This window comes from Triturus cristatus, chromosome 8 (genome assembly GCF_964204655.1).
Source record: "Triturus cristatus chromosome 8, aTriCri1.1, whole genome shotgun sequence".
Classification (NCBI taxonomy): Eukaryota; Metazoa; Chordata; class Amphibia; order Caudata; family Salamandridae; genus Triturus; species Triturus cristatus.
In genome coordinates this window covers 1,396,651,484-1,396,664,676 of record NC_140591.1, presented here as the reverse complement: position 1 = coordinate 1,396,664,676, position 13,193 = coordinate 1,396,651,484, and positions in this window count along the sequence as shown.

Sequence of the window (13,193 nt, the reverse complement as noted above, 5' to 3'; positions counted from 1 at the left end):
GGAAAAGGGGCAGACAATCAAAACCTAACTGGGGGATCGATGGATCAGACTTAAATAGGAATGAATGATTCCACAAGGGGAACGAAGAAGAAGAATTCAAGTTGCTCCATCAAGAGTGATTTTGGGGGTCCGAATAGCACGTTGGTAACCAAAACCATAAAGGATTTTCGGGGAAAGCACTTTAAGAAAAGGCAAACACAAATGGATTCTACACCATCTAGAGATAATAATGCAAATGAGGAAGTAATCTGCAATGAGAGTACTGTATGTCTAGATCAAAGTGAAGACAGTCTACTCATAAATTATCTAGATTTGCTGGAATGTAATATTTCCTAGTTAGAACCATGACTTCTTCCTCTACCCAGTTATTTTCACCAGTGATAGATGTGATTGATATGATTTGACAAGAAGAAGCCTTAGGGTATTCAGGGGAAACAGGAATCAGCATTGGGAAAAATTCAGATACGATGACAAAAATAACTGGCTTACAAGGCATAAGTCCCAAGGTGGGAAAGAGTGGATTAGGAGAGTTAAATCACTCAGTTATGAAAATGTCTGCTTTGCCAACGTCATCCATACTGATTATTATGTTAATATTGCAGTAAACCTTGCAGGGATCTTCAAAGAGACAGTTTTGAATAACGGCATTTTAAACATTTTTATTTTCAGAAGGTATTTCTGCAAGGTATTGTAAGTGAACTAAGACAAATTATTGAGTGTATGCCTACTCAGGCGCGACCAGTGGAGGAAAATAGAGAAGTTAAACCACAGGATGATAAAGCAAGAGGTGTGGCAAGGACACCATAAAGGATACTCTAGAAGATTATATCTCTACACCCCATATGTTGATTAAAAAGAGAAGGGAACTTACTGTGTACAAAAGAGGTGTGCTGTGCTGGTAGAGGTTGAATAGGGTTTGTGTGAGAAATTTTAAAAAGGTCAAAAAAGGAAAGTAGAATGAAAAAAGCCAAAGGTTTGGGATAAAACAGGCAACAAACCCAATAGGGAAACTGAGAGGAAAAAGTGTGCAGTCTACGAAAGGAAAGGAACAAAGTTGGAGTAGTGTGCTCAGTGAAGTTAAACCGATAGAAGAGTGGGATCAGTGCTTGAGTAATAGCTCAAATCAACAGACAAAGGGTAGGAAATCCAGAAGAACAGGAAGGGAGTAGATAGTAACAATAACAAGCATTGGCATAGCCAATATGTCTGGCTTATAAGTATTTAGTTATGCAGCACAATATCCTTGGTGCAACAACACCAACTGCTGCATGGCTAAACACTTATAAGGTCCCAAAGGCGAGACCTATTGGCTATGCCAATGCTTGTTTTAGTTTGCATTCAAGTGCCTGCATAATAGATAGCGAAGAAACACTGCATGGCGTGGAAGGCTTTCATTGGCTTTCAGAGTCAGTGTGGCTCCTTTCGACAAATGGAGGTGATTTGCTGCAAGAATTGCTCACCTTATTCTGGTGTTTGCTCAGCGTGTGAATTATGTGTTTTTTGCGCGCGTGCTCTTTTTCTTCCCAGCAGTGCTATGTTAACAAATTAACGCAAGGTTACACAAACTATATTCAATAAATAACATGCTGTCCAGGTTCTCATCACTTTCCTTTGCAAATGTAAAAGTGAACTGCACAATGAGTCAGGAATTCGTCGTGAAGAATGCCAGCCTTTCCCAAGGGCGCCCCTGAGCAGCCTGCCAAGAAGAGGCTGCAGAGGCGCTGGTAAAAGCTGCTAATTATTCAATGCTCATGGGGAGGCAACAAGTAGGTGTGATGCTTTATAATCTGAATCTTTCATGCGCTGTATTATGTTTACTTTTGGCTGGCCTGAGTCGGTTGTGGCTGTTCTCATAAACAGCTGCGGAGCACAGAAGGTAGCTCTCGGAGACTTCCCAGCTCCGGCCAGGAAGCAGCTGGCGGGACCTGTGACATGGCGGCCAAGACGGCACACACGCAGTACTGTTGGCTTACCATAGGGCGCACCGGTCAGCGGGAGAGCCCATCATTTCTGGACTGTGTAACTTTTCATGGACAACATTAGCACTTTTCCACGCGGAGAGCAATTTTATGCAAACACAACAATGTTATCTTTTCTCTGAAAAGACCTCCCTCCGCCTTACACCACGGTTGAAGGACACCTACTGCGTAACAACTATTTTGAAAGAAATAATATGGAAGCAACACCGTTTTCGGAAAAATAGCGAAAGTGAATGAATACTATGGATTTTTTCTATATATCATATAAAAATCAATACGCTTCTTCACCGGATTTTTTTATGCTTTATTTTGATGTTTCTCAATTTCATTTCTTCTCATCAAATAATATATTTCTCTTCATATGAAAAGGGATATTGTGCAATGAAGTTGGGCAAAAGTTTCACTTTGAGAGAACATTTTTTATTGACAGCTGTTTTTTCAACTGTAGGCATATTGAATGTACCTGGGGAAGGTTAAGGCAATGCAATAAAAACAGTGGCACGAAATTCACGTAAAACAAGACGGCAAAAGTGAAAGCAGGGGTGCGCACGCGCCGGCAAACATGCGAGTGGTGCGCACGCAGCAGCGCCAAAAGTGAAAGTAATCACGCTCCAGATGGCGCCTCGGGCGCGGAAAGCTGGCAGCTTTAGGCCAGTAAAAGCCGGTGGGTAGCACTTTGAAAACCCACTTACTAAATGTCTCGCCTGAGACAGTGCATACGCTGGCTCAGGCGAAACCTAAAAAGGACAACGAGAACGACATGAGAGACACTAAACTATGGGTATTTCTGGAGCCACTGCGAGCAGAGGACAAGGGTGAAAGACCTAGAAAAAGAATTCCCCTAAATAGATCACAAATATTGCACTCCCTTTCAAAATATCTAAGCCTGAAAAGAAATATAGTCTAAAGATACAAAGCAAGTAGGATTTAATAGCAATAAAGCAGGAACAGAAATAACAAATGTGCTACTTTTTTCTGAAATTGTTAAAGAAGCAGTTGAAAAAGCAGAGAAAGAGATTTGAAAAAAAGATATTAAGTTAGTATCTGAAATAGAAATTGCAGATCAGGGCATAATTAGTAAGACCTTCCTGAATAACCACACTGAATTGGGGAAACATAAAGTGAGGTTACATTGACAAGAAACCAGGCAGGTAAGATGGGTGGAGAGTAGTTATATAGGAACACTGAGGATAACCATCGCATGAGATAGTCTAAATGAGAACAAGGGTGCTTTTGAAAAGGGAATCGGTTATATGATTTTGGCATCTCCCATTGTGAGAGAATCTGGGGGTTTGAGTGAGCTAGATAGTATTAGCTCGCACAGCCTATAAATTTAATCCTGGATTGTTTGTGGCTTGAATAGATTGTTACGTTTAGAATTTTTTTAATGAAATAATAGAAACTTACAAGTCTATATGCTTGCAGGAAATTTGGCTGCGCGATGAACCTCCTATTATAGATGAATTTATGCCAGTTTTTAAAAAAGCATTGAAGATGGGCTCAGGTTGGCCCTCAGGAGGCCTGTTAACACTTATCTCCAGTAATATAGCTAAAATGTGACAATGTTAAAAGTAAGTGGTAACTGGATTGTGCCTTGTCGGGTGCATTTATGTAAACATGATAATCAGTGGGGAAGAATGGTCATTATGAATGTGTACATCAGTACATTTAGAGAGTTCCGACTAGTCTCCTTCTCATTCTAAAATATTAAATTGGCATCACTGGGCACAGGTAATTGCAGATAATAGGGGAAGGCTTTCCCAGTAAATACCAACTGATAATGGTTTGAACAGGGTTGTGTACTGGCCTCTTTACTTTAGCCCTATTTATAGCAGGCCTGCCCTCTGCTTTAAGTGCATCAACGGGCCTAAACCATAAATTATTGGGAAGCATATTGCATACCTCCTATATGCTTATGATCTAGTCATTTGAGATATGACTGAGATAGGTCTTCAGAGGAAGCTGGATACTTTTAAAGAATATTGCAGTAAGAAAAAATTGGTAGTGAATATGGATAACACAAAAGTGTTAGCATTTGGGAGACGATCAGAAAACTCAATAAGATATCATTGGAATTTAGGAACCATTAAAATATAGATAGCACATAAATATCAACATTTAGGGCTATGAATCAAGGTGAAATTACAGTGGAAGGAGCAGAATAAGCCACTTGAAACAAGAGCATGCTCCTCGGTGGGCGATCTTAAAAAATGTAGAAAAGACTATGGTGGGATCACCTTGAGACCAGTCCTGGCCTATTACAATGCTATGCCACACTTTCAATATTGTGTGGAAATGGTCAGTCTTAGTGGTAAACATGATTGGGAAAAGGAAGAGGGGAAGTGCCTAAAGACGTTACTGTCATTACCAAAGTCATTGGTGGTCCAGGCCATCTGACTGGAATTAAATGTATTTGCCTGGAGCTATGTGGCATGGGCAGAGAGAGTAACATTTTAGTTAGGTTTGGAAAGCGGGTAAGAGCCAAAGACCTATAACCTCTGCAAGAAGGAGATCATAATGAGTTAATTAGAGTTGGCAAAGGGAGTTAGGAAAAACTTTGAACATATTTGAAGAGGCTGAACTCCACGTAGTCACTAAAAGGCGAGCAAGAGTACATGACTTGAGGCATTTTAGTAGTAAATCACCAACCAGTTTATGTTGTCCTCTTGGCAGAGCAAGGAACGGTTGCCCTATATAGATGCCTCACCGAACCCTTCCCTTAAACAGGAGCTGTTAAATTTTAGAATTGGTCTACAGCCGTACTATAGGAGTGAAACTGTGAAAAGTGTGATAATAGATGCCAATGCAAATTGTTCTTGCAGGTTAAATGTGAAGTGTGATTGCTTACATATTCTTCTAGATTGTCATAAACAAATGATGCTTCATAAAATATTTGTAACACAATTTCTTATTAAATATGGTGTTTTAGAATGTAGGCAAGCAATAGAGCTCTTAACAGATATAAAATACCTGGATGTATCATGGGCAATAGGAAGATGTATGATAACTGTAAATTAGTATTTAAAAGGTTTTTAATCACAAGTTGTTTATAACAATTATGAATGTTATGAGCAACAGGAAGAGGTTCTTTTTAGTGTAGCAAGGTTCTCCTTCTTATGTAGAATTTAAAGTGTAAAATAGTAAGGAATGTTTCTAGGTATATTTTTATGTGTTTTAGTTTAAAGACTAAGATCTAAATAAACTTATTTTTTTACAGACTGCCCAGCTAGACATGTTTTTATGCAAGCGCGCAGCTGTTTGTGACATTACGCTTAGCCTCAGCCGCAGGAGTCAGTTGTAACGGGGCCACTACCTGTTCCATGGGTACTTGCTGCTGCCTACTCAGGGACATTTGCTGATACTAATATTTTCTTTGTTGCTGCTAGTTCACTGACCGGATTTCTGTCTTTTACTGTGTTTATTGTGTTTTTTACTGTGTTTACTGTGTTTTTATCTGCACTCTGAACCGCATACCCTCATTTAAAATCAGAATTCACTCACCTGCCGCTTGAGCAGGATCTTTCTCTCTCTCTCTTCCTAGTCACGAGCGCCACCTTGGATCGGTCTAGATCCTAAACTTTGAGCGCCATCTTGGATCGGTCTAGATCCTATACTTTGAGCGCCATCTTGCAACGTGCATTTACGCTCTCAGACGGGGAGACTATAAAACACAGAGTCATGCAAGCGCGCAGCTGTTTGTGACATTACGCTTAGCCTCAGCCGCAGGAGTCAGTTGTAACGGGGCCACTACCTGTTCCATGGGTACTTGCTGCTGCCTACTCAGGGACATTTGCTGATACTAATATTTTCTTTGTTGCTGCTAGTTCACTGACCGGATTTCGGTCTTTTACTGTGTTTATTGTGTTTTTTACTGTGTTTACTGTGTTTTTATCTGCACTCTGAACTGCATACCCTCATTTAAAATCAGAATTCACTCACCTGCCGCTTGAGCAGGATCTTTCTCTCTCTCTCTTCCTAGTCACGAGCGCCATCTTGGATCGGTCTAGATCCTAAACTTTGAGCGCCATCTTGGATCGGTCTAGATCCTATACTTTGAGCGCCATCTTGCAACGTGCATTTACGCTCTCAGACGGGGAGACTATAAAACACAGAGTCATGCAAGCGCGCCAGAGGCAAGCCCGTCTGCGCCCGTCCGCGACCGGACTCGGCCCAGGGCCATAACTTCTGGCCCTCCACTATGCTATTCTTCCCTGCAACTAAGACAGTTGAACCCTGGCCATTCCGACCGACATTGCATTACTCGGCCTCTCTCCACTGCAGTGGGCGTTACCCCCACCCCTTGCCCTGGGTGTCAATACCAACTTCCGCAACCTCGTCTTCCTGGCTCCTCAGCCTTAGACCCCCCTAGCAATATACCTTTTCATGAATTGCATATCACTCAGCCCCATGGTTATCGAGCAGCGCTCAGTAATACGCGCTCCCTTCCCTGTCACAGCTTACAGATCAGCGAGTTTATTCTCGCCCATGATCTTGACTTCCTTTTTGCCACTGAAACCTGGGGAGATGCTGGTTCAGGACCGGACTTTTGTCTGGCAACCCCTGAGGGCTATAGTGTCGCTAGGGATGATAGACATATAGGAAGAGGTGGCGGACTTGCTATCATTTACAAGAATCTCTATCGCACTACACTCGATCCCATACAGTCCATTAACTGTGAAGCAGCCATCTTTGCTATTAATATTAATCACAAACAAGCCCTCAAGGGAATTTTTCTATACCGACCTCCTGGGCCCCGAAATTCTTTCCTTGCCACACTCTCTGATTTTAATGATCTTATCATAAGTTCGCCGGAATACATGATCTTAGGAGATTTTAACTTCCCTCTGGAAGAACAGGGCAACCACGAAACCACTCAACTCACTGATGATCTCCTAACCTTAGGACTTCAACAATTGGTGAAGGGAACTACACACCAGGCGGGGCACATACTAGATGGTCTGTTTACCAATAACTCAGACATCTTTGTACAGGATATTCTTCCTCTCACCTGGTCAGATCACAGGGCCATTATCTTTGGGATCCATACACGGCACGCTAACCCTCCCCATTCCAGGCCACGAATTAGGTTAGGGACCCGTGCTTGGAAAAATGCGGATATCCATCAGATGGCAGATATCCTGACACTATCCTTTCCTATGGGGATAGCCAATCCTGTCTTCTCAGCCTCCGACTTCCAAGACTGGATTCGGAATGCTGCTGATCAGGTGGCGCCGGAGAAGTTTACGCGACCTAACAGATTATCCCCTTCGGCGGTTTGGTATACCGAAGAGCTTAGGCTCCACCGACAACATTGCAGGAACTTAGAAAGGCGCTGGAGGAAATTTTACTGCCCCATAGCCAAGCATTCCTACAAAGACGCCCTGACAATATACAAAAAGGCTATCAATGCCCGAAAAAGTGCATTTTTCTCGGCTCAAATCGAGAATGCCAGCAACTCTGCTAGAGAGCTGTTTTCAGTGGTCACCACTCTGTCCACCCCCTCTACGGGACCTGGGGTCGAACCCTCTCAGTCCCTCTGTAATGCTCTGTCCAGCTTTTTCACCACTAAGGTAGCAGATATATACTCATCCTTTGCAGGGAACGCAGAGACAAGATCCAGAGTCTGCAGTGGTGTAGAACCTGCCACCGATCATGATCCCTTCTCTTCCTTTGCTCCCATTACGCAAGATCAAATCAGCAGACTTATCCTTACTACCAAGTCTGGCTCCCCCTTAGACCCCTGCCCTCCTTCAGTGATGGCTAACCTTAGCGAGGTGATCTCTGATCCACTTATGAAAATCTGTGACACCGCATTTCAAACTGGTCACTATCCAGATCTTTGGAAGAAGGCCGTGATCAAACCTCTCCTGAATAAACCCTCCCTGGACCCCACAGCTCTGGCCAGCTATAGACCAATAGCGTGTCTCCCCTTTCCTGCCAAAATATGCGAATCTCTGATGAATAAACAACTCTCAGAGTTCATCGATACTCACCAACTTCTCGACGAAACGCAGTTTGGCTTTAGGAAAGGTCATGGAACTGAGACCGCTTTAATAAAAGCTTCAGATGAGATTAGAGCCATTATGGACCAGGGAGGTGCGGCTGTCCTGATTCTGCTGGATTTGTCCGCAGCCTTTGACACGGTCGACCATGATATTCTGGTCGACCGTGTCACAGCCCTGGGGATAAACGGTATGGCTAGAAATCTCATTTCATCTTTTCTTGCCTACCGTACCCAGACAGTGAAGTTGGGTAACTTCTATTCTCCTGTCTCTGCACTCCCCTGTGGAGTCCCACAGGGCTCCTCGCTAAGTCCAACGCTATTTAATATCTATGTAGCAGACTTAGCGAGGGTAATAAAGGCCCATGGGCTGCGACTTACATCCTACGCAGATGACACCCAACTGGTTCTGGCAATACACAAGGACGGCCCAGCGGTGGCAGCTAATTTCCAAAGCGCCATGCTTGCTGTCAGTACCTGGATGTCCTCCAACTGTCTCAGGATTAACTCGGACAAAACCGAGGTCATGACCTTTGGTAATCTCTCCCCGGTTTGGTCTTCTGCCTGGTGGCCTGACCAGCTGGGCTCTCCTCCTGTCCCAGTTGATAAGGCCAGAAACCTGGGAGTCATTTTTGACAGCAAGCTGTCATTCAACCTTCATGTCAACAAGGTTGTGTCATCTGCGTTCTTTATTTTAAAGAAAATTAGGAAAATACTGCCTTACCTTCCCACCTCAGCTGGGAAGACCCTGGTCTCTACCCTAGTGTTTTCTAAAATCGATTATGGGAACGCCCTCTTCCTTAATACTCAGAAACTCATTCTATCTAAGTTGCAGTCCATACAAAATGCTGCTGCAAGAATTCTTCTTGACATCCCCCGCCGCCAGCCAACTACTCCAGCCATTCGTCACCTGCATTGGCTAAGAGTAGAGGGCCGCATTAAATTCAAGGCCCTCTGCATTGCCTATAAGGCAGTGCATGGCGTCGGTCCAAAGTTTCTGATTGAAGCATTCCAGTTGTATAGCCCCAAGAGACAGCTGAGATCCGCCAACTCCTGCCTGCTTCCGTTACCTCGCACCAGAACGGCAACCTGGGGAGACAGGCGCTTCCTGGTTGCCACACCTAAACTCTGGAACCTTTTGCCACTCACCATAAAAACTGCCCCCAATTTGATAAGCTTTCGTAGGCTCTTAAAGACATGGCTGTTCAATCAGTAATCCTGCGGCTTGGTCTCTCGTTTTTTGTCACATGCGCCGAGACACCTTCGGGTATTTGTTTGCGCAATAAAAATCGCGAAATAATAATAATAATAATAATAATAATAAAATAACATAACAAATTGCTTAATTAGCACATCTTCAATTATCTCCACTGCTCCTTTCATATCTCTAATTCAAACAATCTTCATTTTTTTGTAATACATAGCCTTGTGTTACCAACACATTAATTATAGGTTCAGTTTATGTGATAGCAATGTTAAAAAGAAGGAGAAATACTGTCAAACAAGAAAACCTTCAGTCCAGAAAAAAACGGAGGGCCTGATTCACAAAGGTAAACTTACAGGTTTGTGTAAATTTATGCTTTTTCAGTATTTACAAAACTGCATTTTAATAGTAAGTTTACAAGTGTGGGGATTTCACAGTTGCTGAGGAGAACTCCCCACATAAAAAGATAGTACAGGCCTACTTACTTACTTATTATTGCTTAATATTAAAATGCAGTTTTGTGAATTTAAAAAAGCATATAATTTCACAAACGTGTAAGTTTACCTTTGTGAATCAGGCAATATATAAGATTAGTTAAAGACAGCCCTGCTATGCACATCTCCCTTTAATTCATTTTCTTCTTAAATCTAAGTGTGTAATATTTACCACACCAGGTAAATACCCTTAACCCACCACTTGTGTTCAGGGTCTTAAGCCCTGATTAAGGGATCAATTAAGAGACTTGTATAACTGAATTGTTATTCTTTGCATTCAATCAACAATGATACTCTAGAGAACATTATTTATTGTATGAAATAAATAATGTCAATTACAAGTTTTGTCCTGAAAATGGGGTTTAATGTGCAGATTTTAATGTTTACCTTCCTAAAATCTGCATGTCTTAGTATTTATTGGGCATTCCTCACAGAGTAAATTTAATTGTATTTAACTGTTAGGAAGGAAAGTTAACATTAATTACATTTAATGTAATGTCATTTATTTTAATATGAGTATCAATCATATGAATACAAGTGAAAAATAAATCAAGTTAAACATTTATTAATATGTTATGTTTTAGTGCATATGTGCACACAGATAAATGTACATGTAGTGATCTCCACATGTGGAGATCTACACCTACACCCAAGAGTAGATCTTATTGATGGAATTTACCATTTCCTCCTCCTCGGTGTAGATGTACTCATCCTCACCCCCTATAATGAGTAAGTGGAGACTCTGTGGAAATCTGGAATAATTTCTGTTAGCATGAGCTGAAGCCATCTTGGTTGTGGCATCCATTTTGTTGGCTTTGTAATTCTCCCATCCTCTGCAGCTCCTCTTTTTCCCTGCCTGTGCTGTCTATTTTAGCTGACTTCCTGACTTAGCTAAAAGCAATATGCATGCTAAGAGTTTGCAGCTGCCAGAACACCTGGTCTCAGACTCAACTGTCAATCTCTAGTGTGTGCGCGGGGATTATGAGTACACGCACCTCGTGTTAAATGGCATTGTGGGTATCGTAGTCGAGTTGTAGGAGTTATCTGGAGGGCGGAGCATTCAATCAGGTGACACAATTTTTTTTTAAAAAGCGGGAGAGTAAGGTGATGTGGTTTAAAGAGTTGGGTCGAACGCTTTACATTGAATCAAGTTCGAACACAGGAGAAGACAGGCACGCTTTTGAAAATATGGTGCGGTTACCGCAGGTGAGAAGGAATAGTACACGCTTTAGATAGCCGCTTCGCTTAATTTGAAATCGGGGGAAGACTCGCGCAAGGGACATTATGGGCTCACTTGGACTCGCACTGGTGGAACCATGGTTGGTGGGGTGTGACCGTTTTGTTTGGATTTGGGGTGAAGGAGCACAGCTAGATTGGTGTAGCCATAAGGAGTGATTGATATTGAACAAGCAAGCGGATGAAGGGATTTCACATTTGGTTCAATTACACTTTAATCACACTGCATTATTCACGTAACAATTAGGGTAAAATGAAGGATTTGTTTAATATCTTTCTTTATTTCAAGTTGTTGTAATAAGAATCATTTATGTTTGTCTGATTCCTCCATTGTAGATACCCCTGAGGAAGGTCGAAATGACCGAAATGCATTGGGTGATTGTAAATGTTAATGGAGGATTCAAGTTCACTAACCCGCCTGTGATTAGGCCCGGATGGGCAATTCCTGAGCAAATAAAAGGATAAAATTGTGGAAATCTTGTACCTTTGACATGACGGACAAACGTTGATAAATGGAAATAAAAAGAATGGACTAATTGGAATACTTCTGAGTACGTGGATAACTTGGATCATAAATGTGCATAATGCTGTGCTACTCTAGATGATTCGCACACAGCCCGTCACATCTTTTTGAACATATATACACTTGTGCATTTGGAACGGGGCACAACAGTTGAGTATGCACGCTAAATTTGAAAAATGATGGAGAAAAAAGTATATTGATAAAAACAGGGTGTGCTTCAAGTCTTTTTCCAGTGAATCTCTTACTGCTGCCATAAACACTCCTGCTCCCCCTCCCATCTGCCCATGTTTGTCGGTATTCCTGTGTAGGCCTGCACCTTCTATTTGTATCCACATGCTTACCAGTGCAGAAAAAGCTGTATATAAGGCCTGTGTTCGGTGACATCAATGTACTACCTCAGGCAGCACTTGAGAGTGCTGTGTGGATGTAGTCCCACTCATGAGTGATTAATAAAGTTGTTATTTGAATTCCAGCTTCAGTGCCAATCTCTATTTTGTTGGTCTAAGGACCAGTGGACAGGGAAGGGTGACCCCTGCACCGGTGTGCTCATCAAAAGGCACATTTCCACAGTTGGGGCCTGATACGTAGGTCCTCATCGGAGACTCGGCTGTCCGAAGGAGTGGTCCTGACGGAATATGGGAATATTGCTGAGGAGACGTACTGCATGAGGAGACCCTTGTCTTTTGCAGCCAAAGTGATTTTTCCAGCTTTCTTGATTTGACCCTCCAGGTGTTGGCCGGTCCCGACTGAGGTATCCTTTGGCGTTATTTTTTGCAGTGACCATTAGGACGACCATGAGAATGGCAGTTGGAGGCTGGAGACTCTTGTTTGGTAAGGTAGGTCGCTGAAGCGGCACTCTTGTTTGCTTGGCCAAGATTCTGGTTTTGTTTGTTTGATTTATTTTTTGCAAAAAAATAAAGGCAGGTAACGTGGAGATTTTTCTCTACTTTTGAATATTTCGAAAAGTTAATTTTACAAAAAATTGGTAACATGCCTGTTTCCAGCACACTCCATAGGCTGTGTTGCTGTCTTGGTGGTACCAAAACGGATTTAGAAAGAAGTCAGCCGGCTCCCCCAGAGGGGACACCTAATAGACAAATGTATGTCAAATACGGTATTTCTTCCATAATGTATAGTACACTGTGGAACAAATATATGAAAAAGGATCCTGATTTACGATGGCATGTGAATGGGTCATTTGACTTTGAAAAGATTCAATACGTAGAGCAGTGTTTATGCAAGAGAAAAAGTCGACAAGATATGTTTGATTGTGTACGAATGTGAGAGAAAGCAGTGCAAGTGAGAGTGAGGAAAGAAAAAGCTATAGCAGATAAAGAACAGCGAAGAACGATATATCAAAAAGCATTGGAATTAAAAAATAAAGAGATGAAGGCAATAAAAGAAAAAGAGGAAAGGGAGCGTCCTTTAGAGGTAACTGGTCAGTACCCTATTAGGCGCCCCATTTATTCCATACTTAAAAAACCTCAGGTTGACTCCATTTTGTTAGATCGACTTCCGCCCCGTATAAATTTCCCTCTGCCCCTGAGAATGATCTTTCTGAAGAAGAACATTTTTTCGTCAGACGATAAAAACTTAGATAAGCAAGATGGTCAGCAGACTCGCTCTACTTTGACTGTTGACGAAAAAGCCACTATCCGATCCACTGCTCGCAAAGAAGCTCGTGGGACTACTTCTGCTTTAGACCTTGTAGCGCTGGTTCAGCAGTGGAAGGATCTAGAGCAGTTATATTTTGCAG